This window comes from Trachemys scripta, chromosome 17 (genome assembly GCF_013100865.1).
Source record: "Trachemys scripta elegans isolate TJP31775 chromosome 17, CAS_Tse_1.0, whole genome shotgun sequence".
Classification (NCBI taxonomy): Eukaryota; Metazoa; Chordata; order Testudines; family Emydidae; genus Trachemys; species Trachemys scripta.
In genome coordinates, this window is record NC_048314.1 from 17558388 (window position 1) to 17582943 (window position 24556).

General features: G+C 47.8%; 1 protein-coding gene across 2 annotated transcripts in view; it reads right to left on the reverse strand.

Annotated features, from left to right (window-relative positions):
• Window positions 1-4709, reverse strand: part of FAM163B (family with sequence similarity 163 member B) — a 62474-nt gene extending 57765 nt beyond the window's left edge. Inside the window, exons 1-2 of one of the 2 annotated variants that reach the window (XM_034752088.1) lie at window positions 4542-4709; window positions 4172-4267 (exon numbers count right to left, since the gene is read on the reverse strand). The gene's annotated coding sequence lies outside the window, so the exon portion shown is untranslated. The other variant, XM_034752087.1, reaches the window with a different exon arrangement.
• Window positions 4710-24556: the final 19847 nt, after the last annotated feature.

Here is a 24556-nt window from a genome sequence, read left to right on the forward strand (position 1 = left end):
GGTCTGTTTGGAGTTGGGTGGGAGAAAACCGCCTATTCATACATACAGAACAGGATAGAGAAAAAAACCCAGAAAACCATTCAAAATAAAAACTCTGAAAAGCAAGAGAAAACGGCATCGGATCCAAGAGAGTAAATAAACAGCTTCCCCCTCAGCCTGAGTCATCCTTCTTCTTCCTTCATGTTATTCACTCTTTACAGTGAGGATGATTCGATGCCCCTTTGAGAGGAACTGCAGGCAAAAAAACCCCACGTAACATGCTGAGAAATGGAGGAAGAGGCAGTATGCAATACCATGACCCTAACCAGACAAAAGTCCCCTGGGAGGGCAGGGGAAGGGCTGCCAATTACACAGAGTTTTACACCAACTCAAGTAAGAAAACAGCATGCTCAAAAATGTAGAGAGGTGGGAAGCAAAATCCAACTGACTTTTACTCCCAAGCACAAAAATCCCAGCCCAAACACAAAGCCTACTAAAAGCCACAAAGCCTAGAAACTGTGGTGTACTGAAAACTGTCATAACTGCAGGCTGTTACTTTAATTTGTAAAGGGGCTTTCTGGTCCTGCATGCATGCTAGGGGGCTCTGTAGGGAAGCCTGTGATCAGAATCTGTCTGGAGACAGCCAGCCTAGAGTAAGATGGAGTGAGTTGTACACTCGCTGTATTAGGGAGCAGCCTGCTTTGTCTCTCTCTGGTTTTAGGTTCATGTGTGTTATTGTTCTGCATTTTAAGAAATAACAGTGTTAGGTTGCAGTCTTCTAGGAAAATTATTTGTTTTTATCTAACTTCTGTGTTTGTATGCCATGAACATAACAGAATCAAGCAACATTTACCTGAACTGGTTTTCTCTACCTCTTTCCAGAATCTGCCTTCTCAGTACTGAAGCTCTAAGTAGCTAAGAAGACACTCATAACAAGGAGCCACAGCTCCAAAAAAACCACAGTAAAGTCCTAATGAGGAACAACCAATGTATCAGTAAAAGAGATGAAAACGCTGGGCCCTTTCACTAGAAAACAAATCCCAGCCAGCCAGGCTGCACATGGTCTTTCTGACCTTGCCGAACAAGGCAGCAGCTCTGCAATAGGCAAAGTGCTGTCAGGCATCACTTTCAGTTTGGTGGATCTTGCGGGGCTGTGCGGATTAGCCTAAGTGATCCCTAGATGGTCCCTTCTCCAGCACGTGGCCCTAATCATATATTGTCTTCGTCTGGAGCCTGCCCTCATGATTCTGACAAGAGACACCTCTTGCACTCCACTGGACTCTTTAGTACTGCATGTCACCCAGCCCCTGGTCATCACCTTGATAACTACGTGGTCTGCTAGAAATGTTTAACCTTCCTAATGGCCAGACGGAGAAGCTAGTGGGCCTGGAACCAGTATTGGCTGGTCATTTTCTCACTAAACCCTTCAGGGAGCAAGGGGGTGGGGCAAGATTTTTGGGGGGGTCCTGATGTCTCTCAGTCTTCTCGGGCAACTTGATCACTTCTGTTGCTTTAAAGGTTCCTGTGGCCTGCTTGTAAGTTCCTTGTCTTCAGAACTTGTACAGCACAGGCTCTGCAAGACAGGTTTTCCTGCCCTGCCCAATGTACCTCAGTCTCAACCTGGAGAGACCACCCCATACAGTGTGGACGAGAGTTTGGTCAACATAAATCACTGAATCCCGGGTCTCTCTGCTGAGGTGTATTGCTTTAATACATTTCCCCCCCCCCTCAGTCAGAGGGTAAAGACATACCACACTTATCTGCCAGGGGGGGAAAGCAACAAACAAGGAAACAGAACAAAATGCGAGCAAAATCTCATGACCCCCCCCACTCCCCTGCCACCCATCCTTTCTTAAAGATTTTAAAAATGGCATCTTTAAAAACCAAATCTCCCAAGGCACCAGCCACCTACATGCCATTACTGACCTTATCATTATCCGTGACACTCTTATGAGGGTATGGCACAACGTGGCAAGTCATGGCTATTTATCTATATGACATCGTTGCCTATCAGCAATTTATAGCCAAATGCGAAGACCGCCAGTTTGATTCTGTGCTCAATTATGTAGGCGTGACTTCTATTAAACTGAAGTCAGCGACAAAACTGCCTCATGGAGGCAGGATGGGACCATGAGTATTTAGGGTAAAATTTTCAAAAGTGCCCGAGGGCCAGATATAGAAAGGTATTTAAGTGCCTGGTGGAATTTACAAAGCACCTAAGCAGGTTAGGTATAGATGTTTTTGTACATCCCACTAAGTGCCTATCTGCATCTTTAGGCACACTGACGCCTTTGAAAATCTGACCCAGGTTATTAGGAGCCTAAGTGCCATTGAAAATCAGAGTCACTTAGGCACTTTGACAAATGTTACTCTGTCTGTAAACGCCTTAGGGTAGAGACCTTGGGCTAGATTCTGGTCTCAGACCCACTGGAGTTTTGGGTGGAGGGTTGCAATTGACTTGGAAAGGGAACAGGATTGGAGCCAATGACAGGAATGATTCAAAATGCTTAATTTAAATGCCAACATGAACCAAAATGAAGCCTAGGTAATAACCACAGCAGCTGTTAACTTTTGGACATGAGGAGGCAACACACTCAGGAAACAGTTTTATTTATACTCGGAATTCATGGCTGAGAAAACACAGAGACGTGCATTGTTGCTGTTTCCCTTTTTTCCCCTCCTGCCTCAAAAATCAGCTCAGATATAAAGTGATTCCTTTGTGAAAGGGAGAACTCTATATCCAACCTATCAGTCCTCATCCGCAAAAGAAACCTGCACAACACTTTCCAAAGATGAGCCTGGAAGCTTAACTGCATAACTTTGCTAGACACTGAAAAATCCTGGTATTAATAAAGACACTGGATTCATGCCTTATTACAACACTCTGTAACCCCCTAACCCCCTTTTGGTCCTATGACTACAGGGGTGTTAATGGGCTACTTCACCTTGAATGGTCCCTTAGAATATGTGTTAACTTCTTATGCTAAACTATCTGTTTCACCTCTGTTTAGCTGTGACACTCTGAGTACATTTCCCAAACCTGTAGAAGAGCTCTGTGTAGCTCAACAGTGTGTCTGGGTTACTAACAAAACTTGGTCCAATAAAAGATATTACCTCACCCACCTGGTCTGTCTTATTATTGTTAGTCAAACATGCTTAGAAAAGACGGATACTTGATCTATCACCTTTCTTGCATCCAGCTCTGTATTTCTCTGTCATATTAGACTGATGTCCCTTGCTTGAAGTTCTCTGACCTATTTCCCCACTCAGGAACAATGAAGTTTGTTTTTCTTAATATCTTGGGTTTGGGACAATCTATAGAAACCCATGTGAATGCAATTGAGAGGTCCCCCAGGCATGCAGAGATGGAGCTCTACCTGGGGACAAATGCTTTGCCTGAGTGGGTGGTTCCTACTGGAGTGCCCTGGCAGATCACTGTCCGGAGAGCGAGAAAAAATCAACTTCAGAGCCACTCCGACTCCTGCAGCTGTCACTAAAGAGCATGAGAGGGGGATAGCTAGCCCTGGAGCAGCTAATAATGGGACCTGTGTACTTACATAGCGGGTTTCCCTTCCACCACCCTGAGAGTCGATTTAATGACCTTGCATTTTAAGACTCAAAATACAGACACTGACCAGTGTCAGCACAACAAAAACCACTTTGAGTTTCCCGATTCTTTTATTCATTCAGATCTTGGGGGTGGGATGTGGGAGGATTCACCAGTTTCCTTGACATGGGCTAAGCAGGCAGGATAGCAGATAGTGTACAGTCCTTGTCCCTATTCAATTCATTCAACACCTGGGGATTCCCCTCTCCAAACTCCTTACTGTTCACAACTATATTGCAACAAGGGCTAGAATCGCCCCACTACCATCCTTGCCTTGTGGATTAGCTGTCGAATCGAAAGGAGTCCACAGTAGCCGCATCACTCCCTCCACTGGCATTAGCGCTGTTTAAAAGAGGAGGGAGCAAAACCAGTTTTGGATGGAGGAAGAGGTGTGGGGGAGGGCTCGGGGGTGGGGGCCGGAGAATGAGAAGTAGTATGGAAAGAAGATCAAGGGCACAGGACCACAGATAAGGATGATGTGTGGAGAGAGAAGGACACCCCAACTGAACAGATGATTTGGTTGCAAATCAAAGAGCCTTTGCAATTTCACACACACGCCCCTTCCCACCCCCTCCAAACTCTTACCTTTCAACATTGGAATTGTGCCTTGATCTCTTTCAGGTGAGGACCTCCTTGCGCAAAGCTTCCAGCTTAGAGAGCATCAGTGCAACCACCAAATAACTAGAAAACAAAACAACCTCACTGCACACGAGCCGTCCCGAAGACGGTGGTTTTAATTTGGGGGGCGAGGGGGGGGGGCACGCTCGCTCGCTCTCCGCCCAGGCGCTGCTAGCAGCAGCAGGTCCCGCCAATCAAAGCAAGGCCATGGTGGCTATGCTATGGAGCATGGTGTCCTCCTGCACCCCCTATAAAGTTCAGTGGGGAGCGCGCCAGGGGTTGCATGAAAAGAAACGCGTGTAAAAAACCCCCCCCAAAAAACCCGCCCCGGACAAACAGCAGCGGAGGAGGCGAGGAGCGGGAGAAGGCGCTGCTGTTGCGGATGCTCCCCGTGGTGCTGATGCTGAGGATGTCCGCTGCCGCCTGAGCGCTAGTCCCGGGCATGGAGAGCCGAGCTGCAGGCGCGCGCGGCTCCCGGGTGGCGCGCGCCAGCCCAGTCCTGGGGCGGGTGGGGGAACAAGGCGCACGCGCTGGGGGCTGCGAGCGCGGGGTAGCTGGAGTAAGGGGAGGGGCAGCCCGGTCTGCTCCGGCGCCCCTCCCGCTGCCACCTGTGCAAAGGGAGCAGCAGGATCCCCCTAGCTCCAAGGACGGTGCTGAGTGTGCTAATTGCGAGGGGGGGGGGGGGGTGTAGGGAAATTGCCCCTCCCCCAAAGACCCTGAGTAGTTGCCCTGCCCCGGGAGCGCTGTCTCCCCAGCCCTCCCTGCTCGCCACAGCTTGCTAAATAACAGGCTGGCACTGCTCTGCAGTGCAACAGACCTGCCTGACTGAAGCACCTTTAGGTGGCTTCTCCTCTCTGCTCCATTCTGCAGCTTGGAGATCTTCTCTTGGGGTGGCTTTTCACTCTGCCCCTTCACCCACTCTGGCACAGCCACCCCCACACCTTTGAGGGGCTTGAACCCCCATACAACTGCAGCTTTGAGAGCTGCCCCTCCTTAGGGAATTCACAAGGCACTGGGTAGCTTGGCCCCACACCCCATGGCCCTGAAGAAGTGGAGGGGCCTGGGCTCTGGTGTTAGCTCTCACGGCCACTAGATTGCCTGATCTGCCTTTGCCCAAGGTGCACTTCACCTGCAATTCTGCTCTCAAAAGTGATTGTGAAAATAGCCTCTTCAGATTTAACAGACCCACTCCCTGTGTGAATTCAATCAAAGGGGCCAGTGGAGTTACTCTGGATTTACATCAGTGTAACTGAGGCATTGTCTACACACAAAAGTGTTACCACTTCAACTAAACCCAATGCTGCAAGTGTTGCAACCCCATGAGTGTGTGTGAATTTATAGTGGTACAAAGGTGTTTATACTGGTATAGCTAGTCCCAGATGGGAAAGGGAATAAGCTATAAGGCATCTTTATACCAGTATAACTGCGTCCACGCTAGGGGTTGTACCGGTATAATTATTTCAGGAAGAAAATTACACTGCTAATGGTACAAAATTTTGGGCAGACCGGGCTTAAGAATAGAATTTGGCCTGTGTCAATTTGGTCACTAAAGTTTGTTTGTACTTAGGGCTCTTATTACCTCCTCCCCCCCTGGCCAGCACCACTAGAGGAAAAGAAACTGGATTCCATTCCTTCTTGTGCATCAGCAGAATCTCTGACTAATTACAGGCCCATTCATTTGCACCTTTACAAATCCAGTGAAGTCAACAGGGGCAGAATGTGAAGATGCTTGTGTCACCAAAGGCACAATTTGGCCTGCGGATCCTTCATTACTGATAATGTGAAAGGAAGACTCCAACTTGAATCTCATCTCCCAGACTGAGTTTGCAGGGCTGGCAGTTAGGAAAATCAACATTTTTTACTTAAAAAACAAGTTCTTTTTTATCCTGGAACTCCACAATGCTATTCAGACAGTGGGTGTTTCACATTTTAAATTGCTACCTCAAATGCAGTTTATCATGAACTGTGTTTTTGGAAACGGTTCAGTGAAATTTATTTCTCCACCACAAAACTGAGTTTCTTTCCCTTTCCTAACATGGTGAGAATTTCCCGCTATACTCTCTCACTCTGTGCTACAACCATGACCCACAGCTCTTTAAAACACATTCCTATTGCTCAGCTGCCTGTTAACAGGGGGAACAATGTTCTCCCTTTAAACTTCAAGTACAGGACTAGTCCTAGGTTTTCAGTTCCACATGCAATTAAACCACACTTGCCCCCCGCCCCCGCCCCACTCTCCCTGCAATTAACTCCCCATGTCTCTGTTCCAGTGACCTCCCTCTCTATCCACCTGCATTCTATGGTTACATCCGTCCTTTGCAGCTCTCTGGTGCTCCATGTTTGGATCACGATGGGATAAGAACTAAGCACATACCATGCAACATTAGCAATGGCGACTCACAAAGTTTGATGAGCATCAAGATTGTTGTGGCATCTGACAGCTCTGGCTCTAAAGAAATGTAGTCGGGCATAGCAGAATCCAGGCAAAAACTTAACCTTTCAAGTTGCTATTATTTCGTATTTCTATTAGAAGTACACTCAGAGATCCCGATCACGACTGAGACCCCACTGTGCCAGGTGTGGTGCAAACAGGAGTACACGTGATCTTTGCGCGCCTCCTCCCCCCCCCCCCCAAAGATTGCAATGTAAGAAAGTGCAATCTACTGCAGCGTTTCCGAAGTACTCCAGTAGGCCAGTGATTCTGACCATCTTTCTGTGAGGTGCACAGTGCCTTCAAGTCCCACTGGGAACGAAGCCTGTTCAGCATTACTCAGGAGGCCCTGACAACCTTGCCTAATCATAATCTTTGTCATAAAAACCGATTGCTAAGTCACCTTGATGGCTTGAAAATCATCCAAGTGCTTGAGTTGGAAGGCGCCCCACTGAAGGACCGTAGCAGCCTCCAGGATTGTTTCAATTATCCTTGAAAATCGAGTGGGTTTGGTCTTGAGTATGTCCATTGATGACAATTCTTGACTTTTCCTTAGCAAGCTTGAATTTCCATTGCCTGGACTATTCTTACAGCTGCAAAGTTATTCCTCATATTTAAGTTAATTTTTCCCCTGCTGGAGTTTTAAGCCCATTACGTCTCGTTCTGTCCTCGTTGACTAATGAGAATAATTGGCCCCTGTCCTCTTTATAGCACATCTGCTCTTTTAAGATGGTATCACTTACAGCTCACTTTTTAATCTGCAGAGAGGGGAACAGTTGCATTTAACTAATTACTCCCTAAATAAACTAATTACTGCCGGCAATTTCAGCACACTTTGCACACAGTTCAAACGCCTGTGCAAAGATTTGAAGGAGAGACCATCTCTTCTGTTGACAAGAAGTGAAAGAACCAAGCAGGAAATAGCCCATTTGTACTGGAAGAGTCCATATGTGATTTGTTTGATTGATGTTATTGGCTTATATTGAAGTTACTACAGCATGGTTACTTTTCAATTTCATTTGACGTTTGCTTGGACTCAGACTAATGTGTGCAAAGAATACTGAAACATCGGGCCAAGAAAATATGATCTTGGCTCTTTTTTACTTGGGTGGGTCAAATGTCATTGCTGAGTCATTTATCATCGCAGCTTGGGTCGGATATTGGAAAAGTTCTCTGTTTGGGCCATTCATTTTGATTTAGAGGGTTGTATTCTAGTATAAAAACCAAACAGTTTCTTTGCTTGCCGAACTGCTTTTTTAATGTATGTATAAAAGCAGTTCTCCAGTGAGCGGAGTACAGGACTGGAAGCAAGGACAATCTGGGTTATAGCACAGGTTTGGATAGGGATTGCGTGGGTAGCCTCGAGCAAGCACCATCTCTCTGTGTGTCCACCTGTAACACTGGGCTATTAATACTCACCCCATTGTATAGGGATGCTGTGAGGATCAGTTAACCAGTTTATGAAAAAGTGCTAGAATTATTTGCACCGTGGTCGCGTCCAGGAGCCTCAGGCATGGACCAGGACCCCATTGTGCCAGGTGCTGTACAAACACAGAAGAAAAAGACAGTCCCTGCCCCAAAGATCATACAGTCTAAATATCTGAAGACTAAAAGTGCTAAAATATCTCAGTGCTGTTTAACCAATGCCTGGTAAATCACACATTGGCAGTCTAGATACCATTTGATCTCCCAGAAGGTGATCCATTCAAAAGCAGCTGGCCGGCTTCACATTTCATCGAAACCCCTCATCATGTGGAACGTTTCTGATGTCCCCCGAGACCGGGAGATAAACAGAGCGGAAATAGGCAGGAGATCCGTTTTGCATTACTGTACAGGAGGTTTCAGATTATACAAGATGGATACTAATCTGTTTCCCTCTAACCAGCAGTAACAGATTATTTACAATCTAGCTCCATTGCTACATTCACACATTCAAGCAGCATCCCTGCAGCCACAAGTTCTGGGTTCACCAAGCTGTTACAGCCCTGTCTGAGTCCCCACTAGTGCACAGTCACCAGTCTGGGGCAATAGGTCCCAGCCTTTGGAGCCTATGTGCTTCCAAGCCAGCTAAATTTGGGCAGAGTCCAGACGCCATATCAGAGATCGGGTTGAGCTTGTCCTGTTGAAAATTCATCAGGCTGCTGTGCTCAGATCCAAACATTGGACCCAAGCGTTTCAAAGCCCAGGTCTGAGCAGCACTGATGCAATGGGTCGGGCATCTCAGATCCAGTCCCGGAGCACAGACCCCTTGTCTGATACCCCTTCTCAGAAGTGAGAGCCTCATGGTCCTGGTGCCCTAGGCTCCAAGACTCCTGCTGAGCTCCCCAAGACTCACCAGCTGCTCAAATGCACCTTTTCCCAGAGTTCCATCCCCCTCATGGATACTCTAGTTCATTGTTTAACCCTTCAAAGACCCATGGCCGTCACAGCAAGGAAGTCAAAGGCTTTGCAAAGTAACTTCTTAAGCACACACACACACGCTTCATTCCTAGAGAAAGCAGAGATACTTACAGCCCCATGCACAAACAACCACCCTGCAGCAAAACCCTTCCCTACAGCGTCCCAACCAATCTGAGAGCCTTTGGGTTTTGGTCAGTCCTTTCAGGATCCCCAGACCTCCTCTTCTCCTGCTCAGCCTTCAGGTTCTCTCTCCCTGCCCCTGCAACAAGCTCTCCATCACTTTCCCGGGTCTAGCGATCAGCATGTTCCTCCCAGCTCAGAGAGCAGGTGTCTTTTTAACAGCAGCTTCTAACCTCTTCCTTTGTTCTCCTGGCCTGCTGGGGTCTCCCTCAGCAGACTATGTGGAGAGAAACCAATTTCTTTTAGCTTGGCCAACCTCTTTAGCATTGCCCTACTAGAACAAGGAATGAGTCATTCCACAGTTACTGCTCTTTCGATGGTCCTCTAGCTTCTCCCCGACAGGGGGTGTGAAGTCAGGGAGGTGTCAGGCATTATAAGAAGCCGTCCCTTGACATCTCTAGGTAGTCCAGTTGCACATTCTTCAAAATGGTGCTCCAATGTCAATGTGATATAGGCTTCTACAGACATAACAATCCATCACACAAGCACCATCAGCATGGTAGAGCTAGAAGAAGAGTGTCCCCCAGCAAGGACCCTGGATCATCCCTTCAGGCCTGAGGTTGCCTGTGTGATTGGAAACTTGACTGGAAAGTTTAAGTCAGTGGAGGTACACCAGTGTAAAACCATTATATATGAGTAGAGAATCATGAGCTGGGGCAGATTAACTAGGGTGGGTTGACCAGCCATTATGGTAGACTAGCAAAATTCTTCCCCTAAGTAAAACTACAACACCAGCCAAAGAATACATGAAATGACATTATTAAAAATATGCTGCTATTCAACCCAGGAGGCAGGAATTATCAGGTGAAATTCTCTGGCCCATGTTATACAAGAGGACATACTAGATGATCAGAATGGTCCCTTCTGACTTCAGAATCTATTCTAAACTGATAAAAATCCTTTCTTAATTAATCTAGGACTGAATGTTAGAACAGGCTGGGAAATGACTTTTTAAATAGAAGTTCAATAAAAACAAATAATTTGTTGCTAAATTTATCACTGAAACTTTGCAATGAAAACAGAAGTATTGTTTGCAACAAACATTCCTCCTTTAGATTAAAAAACATTTTTTGTTGGAAAACTAAGTTCCTCTAGAAAATGTTTACCACTCTCCAGTCATTATCTCTATCTAAGATACTTATATATGATAGTATCTGAGCACTTCACAATCTTTAATGTAGTTACTCTCTCACACCTCGGTGAGGTAGGGCAGTGCTGTTATCTCCATTATACAGAAGGGGAACTGAAACACAGAAAGGTTAAGTGATTTGCCCAAGTTCACACAGGAAGTCTGTGGCAGACAAGGGAATTGAACCTGGTCTCAAGTTCCAGGCTTGCACCATAACCACTGGACCAACCTTTCTCCAGAAAATATATCACAGTGTGCTACAATTAGGGAAACTCAGATTCAGATCCAACTGCCATAACCCAGTGTCCCTTGGATTGCTACGAGTCCATCTGAGATCCACCATTGGTAGGAAAGAGGAAGAACCTAAGTTTGAATTCTGCCATCTGCTGTGGAATATTGAAGCAATTTATAGTTTTCATATTTATTTCCAATACTCTGCAGACCTCACTTCCATGGTAACTTGGTGGATGAGAATTATGCCACTTCTGTATTCAAGCATCTTTCAGCAACACCAGTTGGTCACTGGACACAGCTCAAATCAAACAGATGGCCTATCTGGGATAGAGCAAAACACAAGTGGAACTGAAATAGAGCTAATTTTGAGCAGCGGGCACCCAGTATTGTCTTCTGCTTTGCCTGATGCAACAGCGACTCAGATTTGGTTTGTAGAACTCCAACGTGAAAAAACAGAATCAGCTTTTTGTAAACAGTCCATATGTATAATACACATGCATGTACACACACACACACACACACACACACGCACGCATAGATATAGGTTACATCATGCCTATTATTACAGTATAATATGCACCCCTGTCTGTATAAACATCAAATGGATTTTGATTTAGAATCATAGAATATCAGGGTTGGAAGGGACCTCAGGAGGTCATCTAGTCCAACCCCCTGCTCAAAGCAGGACCTAACCCCAACTAAATCATCCCAGCCAGGGCTTTGTCAAGCCTGACCTTAAAAACCTCTAAGGAAGGAGATTCCACCACCTCCCTAGGTAACCCATTCCAGCGCTTCACCATCCTCCTAGTGAAAAAGTTTTTCCTAATATCCAACCTAAACCTCCCCCACTGCAACTTGAGACCATTACTCCTTGTTGTTTAGTGGCCAGGTACGTTAATTAAAGATGGATTTTCATAAGGAGTCGGTATCTGTAAAATATCCATTCATTATGAGCTTGGTATTATCATGATGAATTCACCATTGAAAAACCATGGCATTATATAGGTACCCCAAATAGAATAAACATTTTAAATCCCAGGCTCCGATTTTAAAAAGACAAAACATTTTGATACGTAAAAAAATCCCCACAGTTTTACCTTCATGTAAATGGACCTGAATACTGAAGCCCAAGGCACAAGTGAGCCAGTGAGTGTTTTGACTTAGTATGAACTATGTAAAACCTGACTAAGGCCCTCAGGATCCAGCCCATTATAAACAGCCATGTTAAAATCAATGTTAAGGGACCAGCATAGACCAACTATATGCAGAAAGTTCAGTATGAAGCCTGCTCCTCCATCCTTAAGATCTGTGACATATATTAGCTCATTCACTCATGAGCTCTAAGACGAACCAGGAAAAATAGTGGTGTGGAAGTAAAAAACATTTTCATCAGCCCCATCCTATGCATTTCTATGTCGTAAGTTGAGCCCTTCAAAAGCAGAAATCAGTTCTGCTCATTTCCATGGTAACTCAGATAATGAAAATAGTGTGTCTATTCAGCATCTTTTGACTGCAGTTAGTCAAGTGGACGACACTCAAATTTTGCTGGCCTCGCTGGTTAAAAAAAAAAAAAAAAGAAACATTTCTAGGGAGAAAACTAATAGAGAAAAAGAACTTTTCTCTTGAAACAGTACCTGAGTCCACAAGTTCTTCTAGACCTTTTTGACAGGAATGAACAGCCACTGTTACGGCATGGGATTGCATTTGTTATGCCTGGTAAAATTTGCTCCTGTGTAGAGGATCCAGAAGAAGGCCCGTGCACCAGTTAAGCCTGCCAAATAGCTGTGTCTACACTAACAGATTTTGCTGGCACAACTATGTCAATCAAGAATTACACCGCTTCATCTCTCACCAATATAGCTATGCCAGCAGAAGTCTGTAGTCCTAGCCTTGTGGCCCAACCACTGCATCATCATATCTCTTGGGCTAAAGCTAATTAGCAGTATCTCTAAAAAGGTCTCACTGTGGGCATTAAAAAAATTAGAAACTATTTTTCAAGTGCCCGGTAGGTCCTGCTTAACATCAAAGGAATTTGACAAGTTACATGGTTTCAAAAGCGAATAGTCTTCATCCTGGCATGCAAGTGTCCACTCTGTAACGGAGCCCTCGGTCCATAGGTAAAGCCGGCCTCAAATATTACACGGTGGGTAGCTAGTTCTTTAAAGTAACATCATGTCTTTAAAAGCCTCCCTGTCATTCTGAGAGCTTGGCACAGCATGTTGGACTGCACGCATCTCTTTGTGCTTCTGCCGGGAACATGACAGGTCTAACTAACTGTAACGTGATCTCACACAGCCGCCATGTCAACTGACAATGTTGACAAAAGGGAAGGTATTCCCAGTGGGGCCTGGGTGGCAAAGTGAGTTTGATGGTTCTGAGCACAAAAATCATCACATAATTTGGCATGATCCATCACAAATGGCCATCTCTGCTCAAGCGAGAACCAGGACTGGGATGTCGGAGAGGCTGCAGGTACATAGGAAGAGCTGGGTGGGTTAATTTTGCTTCTGTTGAAATCAATGAAAGTTTTGTCATTGACTGTAATGGGAGCAGACTCTGGGATGGAGGATGATACAGAAAGACAAAGGACAATATTATTAAATTACTGAAAGGCAAAAATTGGACTTAGTGTGTTCATAGCAGACCTCTCCTCTGGGAGAGTTTGGCATTTTCCACCCGGCCTAGGTAATGAAGCATGGCAAGCTGTCGACTTCGACTCACAGGCAGAGAGACCAGAGAGCAAACTAGTGGATGAGGGAAAGTCCCAAGATGAAGGGCTTCAGGAAGGCTGTGAGATGACATGGCTGGCACGTCACCGCGAGAGCCAATGAAGGATGGGAGGTGAAAAGCTGTTGCATGTTACAGTGGAGACCAAGGGGCATTGCAGGGATAGGATCGGCAATGGGGAGACAAATGGAATCACGCTCAGTCCAGGGATCATAGCCTCAGAGTGAGACCTTCATTCTTCTGTAGCAGAATGAGGCTGCAGTGATGGATTTATCCTGCATGGACCATCCGCTGGGGACATCATGTTAAGCTGTCTTACAACTAGTGTAGATGTTGTTAGTTATTGAAAAGCAACTTCACGATGGTTTTTTTTAATCGGGGCTGGAATGTAATTTAGTCCCTATTGTATGTTTATATCTATTACTACTATTTATTTACATGCAATAGTGCTCAAACTGTGCAAGGTGCTTTCCATACACAGGACGTGTCACAAGGCTTGATCCTGGGGTCCAGCTGAGCTCTGCTTGGTGCAGGATTGTGATCATAGAATATCAGGTTTGGAAGGGACCTCAGGAGGTCATCTAGTCCAACCCCCTGCTCAAAGCAGGACCAATCACCAGACATTTTTTCCCCAGATTCCTAAGTGGCCCCCTCAAGGATTGAACTCACAACCCTTGGTTTAGCAGGCCAATGCTCAAGCCACTGAGCTATCCCTCCCCCCCCAGAGGCATAGATGGTTGTAGGCCAACTTCGCCTATCACCAATCCTGGGCTCCTCTCATCTGTAACAACAGAACAATCTACTGTCCCCGCTTGACATGTGACAAGATCCCTATTGGCTGAAGTCCCTTCTGTGTACAGCAGAATCAGAGGTGGGCCAAGGAGCTTCACATTACGATTCAATTTTGATGGTGTTGAAATCTCACCAGCTCAGCTTGTTAGGTTTTGGCTCAAAATGGCCACCTCTCGCTGCTAACCCCAAAGTCTGATGCAACCGGGAGAGGATCAGGATGCTGGACACGCCCCTTGATCTGCAGAGCATGGCCCCACTAGGGACCTGGTTCCTGGCCAGGCTCAACAGGTGGGCTCGCTACTATTGCTTTCTTGATCACCCTGCAGAGATTGCAGTGTGGGGACAGCACTGGCCAAGAACCTGGCTCTCTGTACTGGCCTCCCCCCTCTCTTGTGCACCCTCACAGCACAGGATCGACCCTTCTGTCTGCCAACGAGCAGATGGAAGCCACATGAAAATACAGATTCTCAAATTCTACCCTCTGAGGCACACAGGCATGACTTCCAACTGAGGAACAGGCGTGCCGTGCAACCGGCGTGCACATGTAGGCGGGATGCATGGGTGCAGATGCAGGGGTGAGAATCCCTTTTTGTCTTATGACTACTTCTAGGAAGAGCAGTGAAGGAACCAACTTCAGCCCAATAAAGGCTCACTCAGTTCATGTCGCTGTTGTCTTCCAGACGCTAGCACGGGCCTGCAACAAAGCAATCAAAAGCTTTCAAGAAGCCCATCTGCATGGCCGAGGGACCCCGACACCAACACGCAGCTGAGGGAAAACAAGCCCCAGGATCATGGCGACGCAGAGCCTGGCTGCAACAAAGGAGACTCGAGGGGACAAAAGGAGAATTGCCGACTTCCCACGCGGTTCTCTGCACTTTGACCATCAGAATAACTTTTAACAACACTCGCTTTTCACGGAGAGCGTTTGCTGTGGCTTGTTTCATTTTCTCAGCTGAAAGGACCTCAAAAAGGAGAGCCCTAGGAACATACTTTGAACGCCCCCCCCCCCAGCGAGGCTGAAAGCTTGCCTTGATTATGCCGCAGTTTGCTCGGTGAGCTGTTGCAGGGATGAGGTAGTGCCAGCTTCTACGGGGATGAATTAGTGAGGCCAATATTGAGCAACTTCCCCAGGCATTGTCCTCAGCGATTGAGGATAAGTACCGTGTTTTAGCCTTTTGCAAGTGATTATTTTCTTGTCATTAGGATTCTCCATGGGAAAGGTCAACTGTGTTATTTCTCTCAGCCTCTCCTGCTCTGCTAGGGCCATCAGGCAGAGAGAGCATTACCTGATAAACAGTGGTGCAAGTAGAAATCATTTCTTGCCAGTACTGCACTCATGAGAGGGACATATGGAGGGTCACGTGACCTCCCCCTGTGACCCTCCATATGACTCCTACCCGCTTCGCCCCCAGACTGGGGCCCCCACACTCTCTCCGTCCCCCCCGATACCACCCTTTGTATATACAAACATAGAGGTGAAAATAAGCTGGTCCGGTACACAGCCGACCATACCAGCAGGGGGCAGCTTCCCCAGAACCTGGCAATTTAAAAGGGCCCGGGGCTCCCGGCAGCCCCGGCGCTTTAATTGCTGCCAGAGCCAGGGTAGCGGTAGCAGCAGCTGGGATCCCCAGGCCCTTTAAATCACTGCCGGAGCCCCGGGGTAGCAGCGGCAGCTGGGAGCCCCAGGGCTCCGGTGGCGATTTAAAGGGCCTGGGGCTCTGGCCCTTTAAATCGCTGCTGGAGCCCCGGGATAGTGGCGGCAGCTGGGAGCCTTGGGAGAGGGGGGCTAGCCCCAAGTCTTTCTGGTACCCCGTACCTGCTAAAAGTCTCTTGCCGGTACTGCGTACTGGCGGGTATCACCCTACTAGCAGTCCTGCTGATAAATCTTCAGGAAGAGGAATATAGAGTCACACAGACACTGTGAAATTCAGTCCTGTGCAGAGGGCCAGCACCAAGCCAATGCATCGCTCGTTTCCCCCATGGTTTGTGTTGTCAGCACAGTAGGAGTTCTACCTCCTACAGAGAGAGAATTGTGAGATTAACGGGCCCTATTGCATCAATCCTAGGGCAGAAAGAGGCTCTCACTTAGGCCCTGATTCAGCAAAACACTTAAGCTGGTCATTAACTTAAGTACATGCTTAAGTCCATTGATGGCCCTGGGAATTAAGCACGTGTAAATGCTTTGCTGAATCGAGGCCTAACAGAAGGCGTGCTGCGTGACACTCCACAGAGCGGCCGGGACCAGTCTTCCAGTCGCTGTCTGTGCACAGATGGGCAGAAAAAGAAACATGCGCGGGCCACAGGAGGCCAGTGGGTGCAGAAACAACCCCCGCTCCAGCCATCATGACAACCAACAAACCCCTCTCAACAGATTTGCAACTCCACTGTTTCAGGAACATGGCAGGACTAGAAGAGACCAAGGTAGAGAAGATGTCTCCCCATAATCCTCACTCCTCAAACACATAGGGATTTATCACTTGTCCTTTCAGTGCCCATACCAGCCTGGGTTTCTGTCTATCTGCCCTAGGTACTTACATGCCCCTTATTCCCGCCGAATCTGAGTGTTCCCCGTCTTTAATGTCTTTAACCTCACAGGTAAGGCAGTTGAATTATACTCATTTTCCAGCTGGGAATTGAGGGACAGAAGCCTGCCTTCACTGAAGTGTTAACTCAAGTCCCAGACAGGCACAAAACCCATTAACTCTGGTGTGCTGGAGGTTTTAAGTCCGGCTGGCTATGCCACTAGAAGGTACAGCCTACAGCCGGCATCAGCCCAGCTCGTCAGCTGCTCACCCGACCTGAGCGTCCTTTCACAGTCTGGCTGCTCTCCCTCAGGGTAAGCTAACTCGAGAGGAGTTAACACTGCAGTGGAGACACAAGGAGTCATCGGCAAAGCAACAAATTGAACCCAGGTGTCCAGAATCCTAAGCTAGTGGCTCAGCCACTGGGCCAGCCTTCCTTTGAGAGGAGGCTGGTCAGCCTTTCTGATGAGGAGATAGGCAGTCCCTTCAATGCACACCCTTCACCGGTAACGAGCAACTCATTGCACTCAGGGTCTCAAGCCAAATGCAAAACTTTCCCCCAAGGGCCCTAGCCATGAGGCACAACAGCCTTCCCCTGCTTTTATGTATTTAAGCCAAATATGCCCGGAGAATGCTTCTGCTTCTTCCTATTATTTTCAGCTATTTTAGGTGTTTTGTGGAAATCTTTCTTGTTTATATAACAAAGTCACAGCCCAGTGTTTGCGATACCATATCCATGGTAACTCTAATATAGCATGCACAGAGACGCAGGATTTCATTATGTGGCTAAGCCGCAGGAGGATTAGGAAGAGAAGGGCTGGGGCGGGGGGGGGAGAGAATCATCTCTAGGATGCATCGGAAAGACACCTCGCCATAAGACTGGACTTGAAAGCAAGGCAACAGCAGCGTTTCCTGCTACACTCTGGCCAATTGACAGCCTTCATTTACCGCATCAAAGCCTCGGTGTCTTCACGGTACTCGCACAGGAGCAGCAAGTCATCTCAAGCAATTCATGATCCATCCAACGCCCTTTTATGCTGTCTAGGGACCACAACGTGTCTGAGAATCAGGCCCTGGCCGTCAGGGCGAAAAGACAAAGCAGAAGGATAATAGACTGTACCTCTGCCAGCTCGCTCTCCCCCTCCTCTACGGCAAGAACTAAAGCATCACGACACAACTGGGACCGGCCAGTTCGATCCCATCCCGATGTCTCTACTCCACTCCGACAAAGTGTCCCTCGGAAATCAGTGGGGAGTTTTACCTGCAGGGTGGAGCCGGTTATTTTCTTTGGGACAGATTCTGACACCCGCCCCCCAATGCTGAGATTGAAAGGAGGGGGGAAGGCGTGGCGCAGGATGAGACAGGGTGTCAGAAGCTAGCCCTTAGTAAGCAACAAATCAAGGAACAGCATCTGCCTCGCTAGCACAAAGTTTGTCAATTCTCATGCTCCGGGGCACAAACAAATCACCAGCTGAGGCAGGAAGAAATGTCCCCTCTCTGTTTGGCTCCTTCCAATGATCAGAGTCCAGCACTGGCCAGCATGAGAGACAGGCTCCCAGATTAGATGAGCCATTGGATTATTCTGCAAAAATTTGGCCCTGCCAGTCTCTCTCTTCCTTTCTCTGCTCTTCCCCTCTTCTGGTCCTTTCTTCTTACTAGTGCTCGGCCCTGCACCTTGCCACACCTTCCAGAAAGCAATAGCCCGCAGAATCAGCGGCGTGGTATGTACGCCCCTGGTCTGTGATGCTAGTGTCAGTTGTCTCTGCTTATACATGTGCTGTTCTTTATCTGCCCAGCACCCGAGAGCCAGATGTATGTTGGTTTGCAGCCAGGTCTCGTTGCGGCACTTAAAAGAAAGTTTGCTTATTCACAAAGCCCCCTGTAGATCTGTAAGCTCAGAGGGGTGACGTGTCTCGATTTCACTGCCAGGACGGGAGTGCACAGAGCCAGAGGCAGCCGTTCCATTGTAACGGGGGTGCGTCTAATCTCCAGAAATAAAAAGAAAGGATATAAAATAGTCCCCTAAAACGTTATTTTCACGTGGCCTGTGATGAGACACACTACTGAAAAAGTACTGCATGTCACTGTCTGGATGAAGATCTGATTACACAGTGTGCAGTTATTATTACAGTATTTGTATCGTGATCGTACCTAGGTGCCCCAGTCACGGACCGGGACCCCACTGTGATAGGCACTGTACGAACACAGAATAAAAAGGCAAGTCCCTGCTCCAATGCGCTTACACTGTAAGTATAAGCCAGGAGACAGCAGACGGGAGCACAAGGAAACAATTAGGCAGTGGTCTCAGCCTAACCACCTGCCTAACCATTGTCAGCTTTTATATACACACAGGCAGAAGGAGACCGTGTTGTTCGGAGCACTGGACTGGTACTCAGGAGAACAGGATTCCATTCCCAGCTGTGCCACTGCCTTACTGTGTGACCTTGGGCAAGTCACTTTGCTTCTCGGTGCCTCAGTTTCCCCATCTGTATAATGAGGACAACAATACTGACCTTTCTTTATAGAAACACTGATTTCAATGGATGGAAAAACCTGTGCGAGAGCCAAGGACCATGCTATATAAAGCCTTCCTTCTCCACAGGGATCAGCCCTATAGTGTTAGCTGCTTCTCCTACGTGTCACATCTCTCTCTCTGCTCTCTTGTAATTTGCCTTTTCCTGATGTACAGCCTGACTCAGACTCCACATAACCTGATCAGCACCGAGGTAAATTTGATCAGGGCATTCAAGCATAGTACACAATCTTGCAGTGAATGTGAGCTGTGAATGTCAGAGGCCCTCAGGCACTGAGACCTGCTTTTTCTGTGTGTCCCATCTTTAGCAAAGCAGATGGCAAGTTTCCTCTCCCCCCACCTTTCCAAATTTAATTTACATTTACGGTTCTGTTGCATTTGATTATAGCTGGAAGGAGTGCTGCCTACTCCAATCCCTAATTTAGTGCATCAAGAGCGTTTAAACCTACTTACCTGTAAGTAACTCTTTGTTCCATGAAGGCAGTTTTGCCTCTCGCTGGTGGGGTACATGGAGCAACGCAGAGATACTGCTTTCTCAAGGTCCCGAGGACAAACGTCTTACAGAATTGATTTCATGGCTCTGGAAGTTGAATCTTATCTCTGTGTCAGGCTGGGTTTTCATCCAGGGGTGCTGCTGGCACAACACACTGCAGAGGCATCGGTGGAGTGGTCTTGGCATGTCTCCAGAGCTCAGAGGTTAAGCCTACAGTGTATAGGGCGATGATTAAAGTAACTCTCGCTGGGGCAGGGACTGGCATTTACTGCATGTTTGTACAGCGCCTAGCACGACAGGGCTCTGACCTGTCTGAACTCTAGATACACTAAACATAACTTCTTTCACTGCGGGGTATTACAGGTATTACTGAGCCTTGCAACGCCCCCAGCAGGTAGGTTTTCTTACTGCTGCCTGACAAATTGACAGATGGCCAAAGAGGAAGCTCTGGTTGGTGTAGGATGGAACTATTGACCTCTTGAGTAGGATGGGCCACTAGGGTCTTGCCTAGCCCAGGGAATTTTAGGGAAAAGCCCCTATCCAAGTTAGCACCAGACTCGGTCCAAATGTGGCCATGGCTCCAGTGGCTTCCAGAATATTTATTTCTGTCCCCCCACGTGTGAGCCCCTAACGTCACCTCTTTCTAGCTCTGCACTCGCTTCTGAGTGCAACTCCCATTAACGTGGACACCTGGGACCCGCTTATCCAAATGGCCTCCTCTCGCCTTATACAAGGTAGGGGGAGGCAAGCTCATCAGAGGCACCGCTGGGCATTATAGGCACTGCCATGCATAACCAGAGCCATCCCAAGCCGACACCGGGGGACTCATTCTGCAGGGCTGGTTGCTTTCAGAGCAGAGAACCCCCGGCCTTTAGAAGGCCCCTGGCCTTGGAGATCAGCCAGCACTTGGCCTTGGCCATTTCATAAGGCTTGTTTGGCTAATTGTTTCGGTTCCCAGGTTGGGGCATTGGTTTCCCCTGGTCTGGGTTGTTTGGTATTATGATGGTTCATCGCTAGTCCCTGGCCCCTCATATGGCCCCGATGTGCCCCTGGGGAGTATGGCAGGGCGGCTGCTGCGGGAGGAAGTCCGGCTGAAGTGCTGCTGTGCTCTGGCGATCTCCTGCTAGCATTATGGCCCCTTGGGGGTTGTTACTAGCTGGTACCTTCTGACTTGCTCTGGGGGGCCAAATTGCCCCCCGGCCAGCTGAACCCTGAAGTAGCGGAGCATAGAGCCAGCTTTGCCTCCCTGCCCACCTCACGTCCTGCACCTCTTGCAGCTTGAGCAGATCCGGAGGTTGAGCCATCACCCCAAGGCCTCTTTTAGCTGCTTCTCCTGGACACTGATTTAACCCCAAGGGATTGTGATATTCGAGATTTACCAGCAGCTGGCAATTTCACAGGCCTTTTTGGGAACCACCATCATCGCGGTTCCTTTTGATTCCCTTCCTCTTATCCTCTCTCCCTGACCTCCAGCTCTCAGCCCTGACTCCGCTGCCAATCGCAAGGGATTGGGCTGAGTCTGGAAGCTCACATCCTTCAGCGGCTCTCCAATTCGCCTCCCAGCCTGCTCGCCCGTAGCAAGGCGTGTGTGTCAGAATCAGGGATGAGCTTGCCATCTTCTTGAGACTGCCTTAAAATAAACAGCCGGAAGCAATGGGCAGAAGGATGAATCCTTGCTCTTTGCCTGGATTTATGAGAAACTATTCAGGATACGTTGAAAGAAAGTATTTCCCCCCCCCCCACTTCAAATAAATTCTGGCCGCTTATCTCCAAAGTTCAGCTGTTTTCGAGCTAACTAGCCGGCATTATGCTGCCAATGCTTTCTGGGGGGAACAGCTCAGGAACTCCACTTGCAAATGATGAGCGTCGGGGGGGTTACGTACTAATAGATTTTAGCCTTGCACACTCGGGGGAAGGGAGGGAGAATTGGTTAGCTAAGGAGCCCGTTTTTTTAGCCTGGTAAGGATAATTTTACCTCCTGCCTTGTAGACAATTGAGCTTCTTACCCCATCTAATTAGGAAATGGTACCAAGAGAAATGGAGAAGCGTGCGCGTCTGTGGGTGGGTGGAAGGGAATTAAAAACGGGGTGAGACAAAATCTGTTTTCCAGTCTCTCAGTGATGAGAGTCAAGTGACAAACTGGTGTGTATGCGCGTGTGTACACACACGCAAGCAAGAAAGTTAGTTTGCGGCTTTCAGGTAATGATCTCAGAGCATTACAGGAACACAAATTAAGTCTAGCGCCCTCCCCATCCCTCGTAATCAGACCCAGATAAGTAACAGCTCCCTATTCCCAACTGGAGAAACTGAGGCACGGAGCAGTTAAGTGACTTGCTCTGGGCCACACAGCACATCAGTGGCAAAGCCAGGAACAGAGCCCAGATCCTCAGGCCCTTCCTCTAGCCACCAAGACACACTTTCTGCCTTCTCAAAAGTAAAGCTCGAGGGCCAAATCCCCAACTTGCGTAGCACAACACCATTCAAGTAGCCTGATTTACATCAGTTGAGAACCTGGCCCACAGACAAGCCAGCCAGAGCGGTGAGATCACAACTGAACTCTTCTCATGCCTGACCCACTCCAGACCATCCATAATCACTTCCAGCTTGTAAAGCTTCCATGACGTGCTTTTTCATAATGGACACACATCAAATATGAACTAACACCTCCAATCTCTCCAGTCGTTCTCCCCCAGTGCTTTAAAACATGAGCCGCAGAAGCCTGGGGCACAGAGACTGACACAGCATAAGCCATGGGGGAGGGAAGTCTACACATTCATTTGTTGGAGACATTTATTTCATGAGGCACTCTGTGTGTTAGCCTCTTCTTGACCTTTGTTTGAGTATATGCTGTATTCGAGACCAAAAGCTCTAAGCACTGGGTCACCTAACAAGGATAGAAGCGTTGGATCAATTGCCTCATTCCAGGCTAATGGTTGCATCGAAAAACAGTAAAACCTCATTCAATTAAACTTAACAGTGCAAGAACGAATGATTCACCAAAACACTGATGCCCCAAATTGACTCTGATCCTTTTCATTACACAAAAGAGCAAGGTTTGGGAATCTGGACTCTCCCTCGTGCCATGTCCCTAAACACTTCTAGTGGCACCCAGGATCCAGAGGGGACTAAGCGTTAGCCCACACATACATCCATCGGAAAGGACAGTTTGCAGCCATGAATAAAGACGGAAGAGTCAGAGTTTAAAGCAAGGCAGTTGCTGTGTATCAGAGCTCCAGGCAGTTCATTAGCATTCCAATTAATGTACACAAAGGTAAGAACACATAAAACCTTTAAGGAAAGGGAGAGAAAAGAGGAGGGAAATGTACCTTTAAACTGCAGTCCGAAGTCACAGCTGCCCCTAGAGCAAAGAAATACCAAATATTTAGCATCTTTAAAGCCTCAAATGAGTTATGCCCTATCCATCAGACCCATGCATGGGCTGCCAACAGAGGGATCACGATCATTTCTTATGCACAGGGCACAGGAAATGAGGCCGGAGAAAAAGGGCTGGTGTTTTCCTTCAAGCTCTGTTCAGGATCGGGCCCCTTTGTCCAAGGTTGTGTAATAGAGAACCATGACAAATGCTAACCTCGGACACCCTTCAGCATCTTGCTCTTGCTGGTCTTCCTGACGACTGGGTTTACCCCAATCAGCAGATGCAGGATCAGCTTGGTGTGAAGGAAAGAGGCAGTTTTACCAGTGAGTTTGCTGGGGCCACCCAGCAACAAGAAGACCAAGTGAAACACGTTTCCCTTCCTCACAGTCCTCAGAGCCATGCATAGTTAACAGATCAGCACTTTCACCTTCCAGGCAAAGGGTTAGATCCCTAGCTGGTGTATATCAATGTGCCTACGCTGATTTACATCAGCTGAGGAACGGATCCCAACAATCCACACAGGGGTGGATGCTCCTACGTCCCAAGCTACGTGGCAACTTTCCTGCACTGGGCTCTGCATCAACGCCATCGGCACCCTCGCAAAGTCCTGCGTGTCGTGGAACAGGCTAGCAGCCACAGCCGAGGGCTGTTAATTTGGGCATGATGCCACAAGGTCCTGGACACGGAAGCCCACGTGTCCAAAGGTATTTAGGCTTCGCTCCCTCAGAGCCCTGCTGATCCACCCTTTACTGAGCCCATGGTCAGCTAAGGAGGGGCAAGGGGACCCACTTCAATTTACAGCCACCGTTGGGCAAAATAGTTGACACAATGCACAACAGACAAGTGCCAGCTGGATAAATAAAACTGACTCCTCTGGGACAGTGCAATGCTTATAACACGAGCAGTCTCTTCCCACGGGGGGCTCGTTACTAGAACTAAACAAATGCCAGCCACTCTGCACTTTTTCTTTCTTTCTTTCATAATGAAAAAACCAACAAGAAAAGTTTGGAAGCCCAGGAAGAAGCTACATTTTAACGGGTCTGAATTTAATCCCCTTGTTGGGCTGGTTGATTAAATCAACCTTACAGGTTTGAATTCCCTTTAAACAGGGAGTTTGGACTACAGACACCCAGGCAAACCCAAGTGCCTCGTGCCGCCAGTTCCCAACGGCTGTGCCAAACGGCTGCTGGGCCTGATCAAAAGAGCAGCTGCTGGGAATGGAGAGCTTCAGGTACCCCATGCAGTGGGACGCTCTCTAGCGCTGAGTGACACGTGAGAGCAGAGACGGAGTGAACTCAAGCGCCGAGCGAACCACGGAATTCAACACTCTTACCCCAACCCTGAAAAAAAAATAAAAAGAAAGGAAGAAAGAGAGGGTGCTCCCGCTACTGGCCTTGTGCTGCTAAATTATTTACTTCCCGACTGAGGTGGTGGCTCGGATTCACTTAATGCTTTAAGGAGCAAATGCAAGTAAAAAGCAAACAAAAGGGAACATTCCGCTAAACTCAGGTTGTCGGGTCATTTGTTTTCTCATC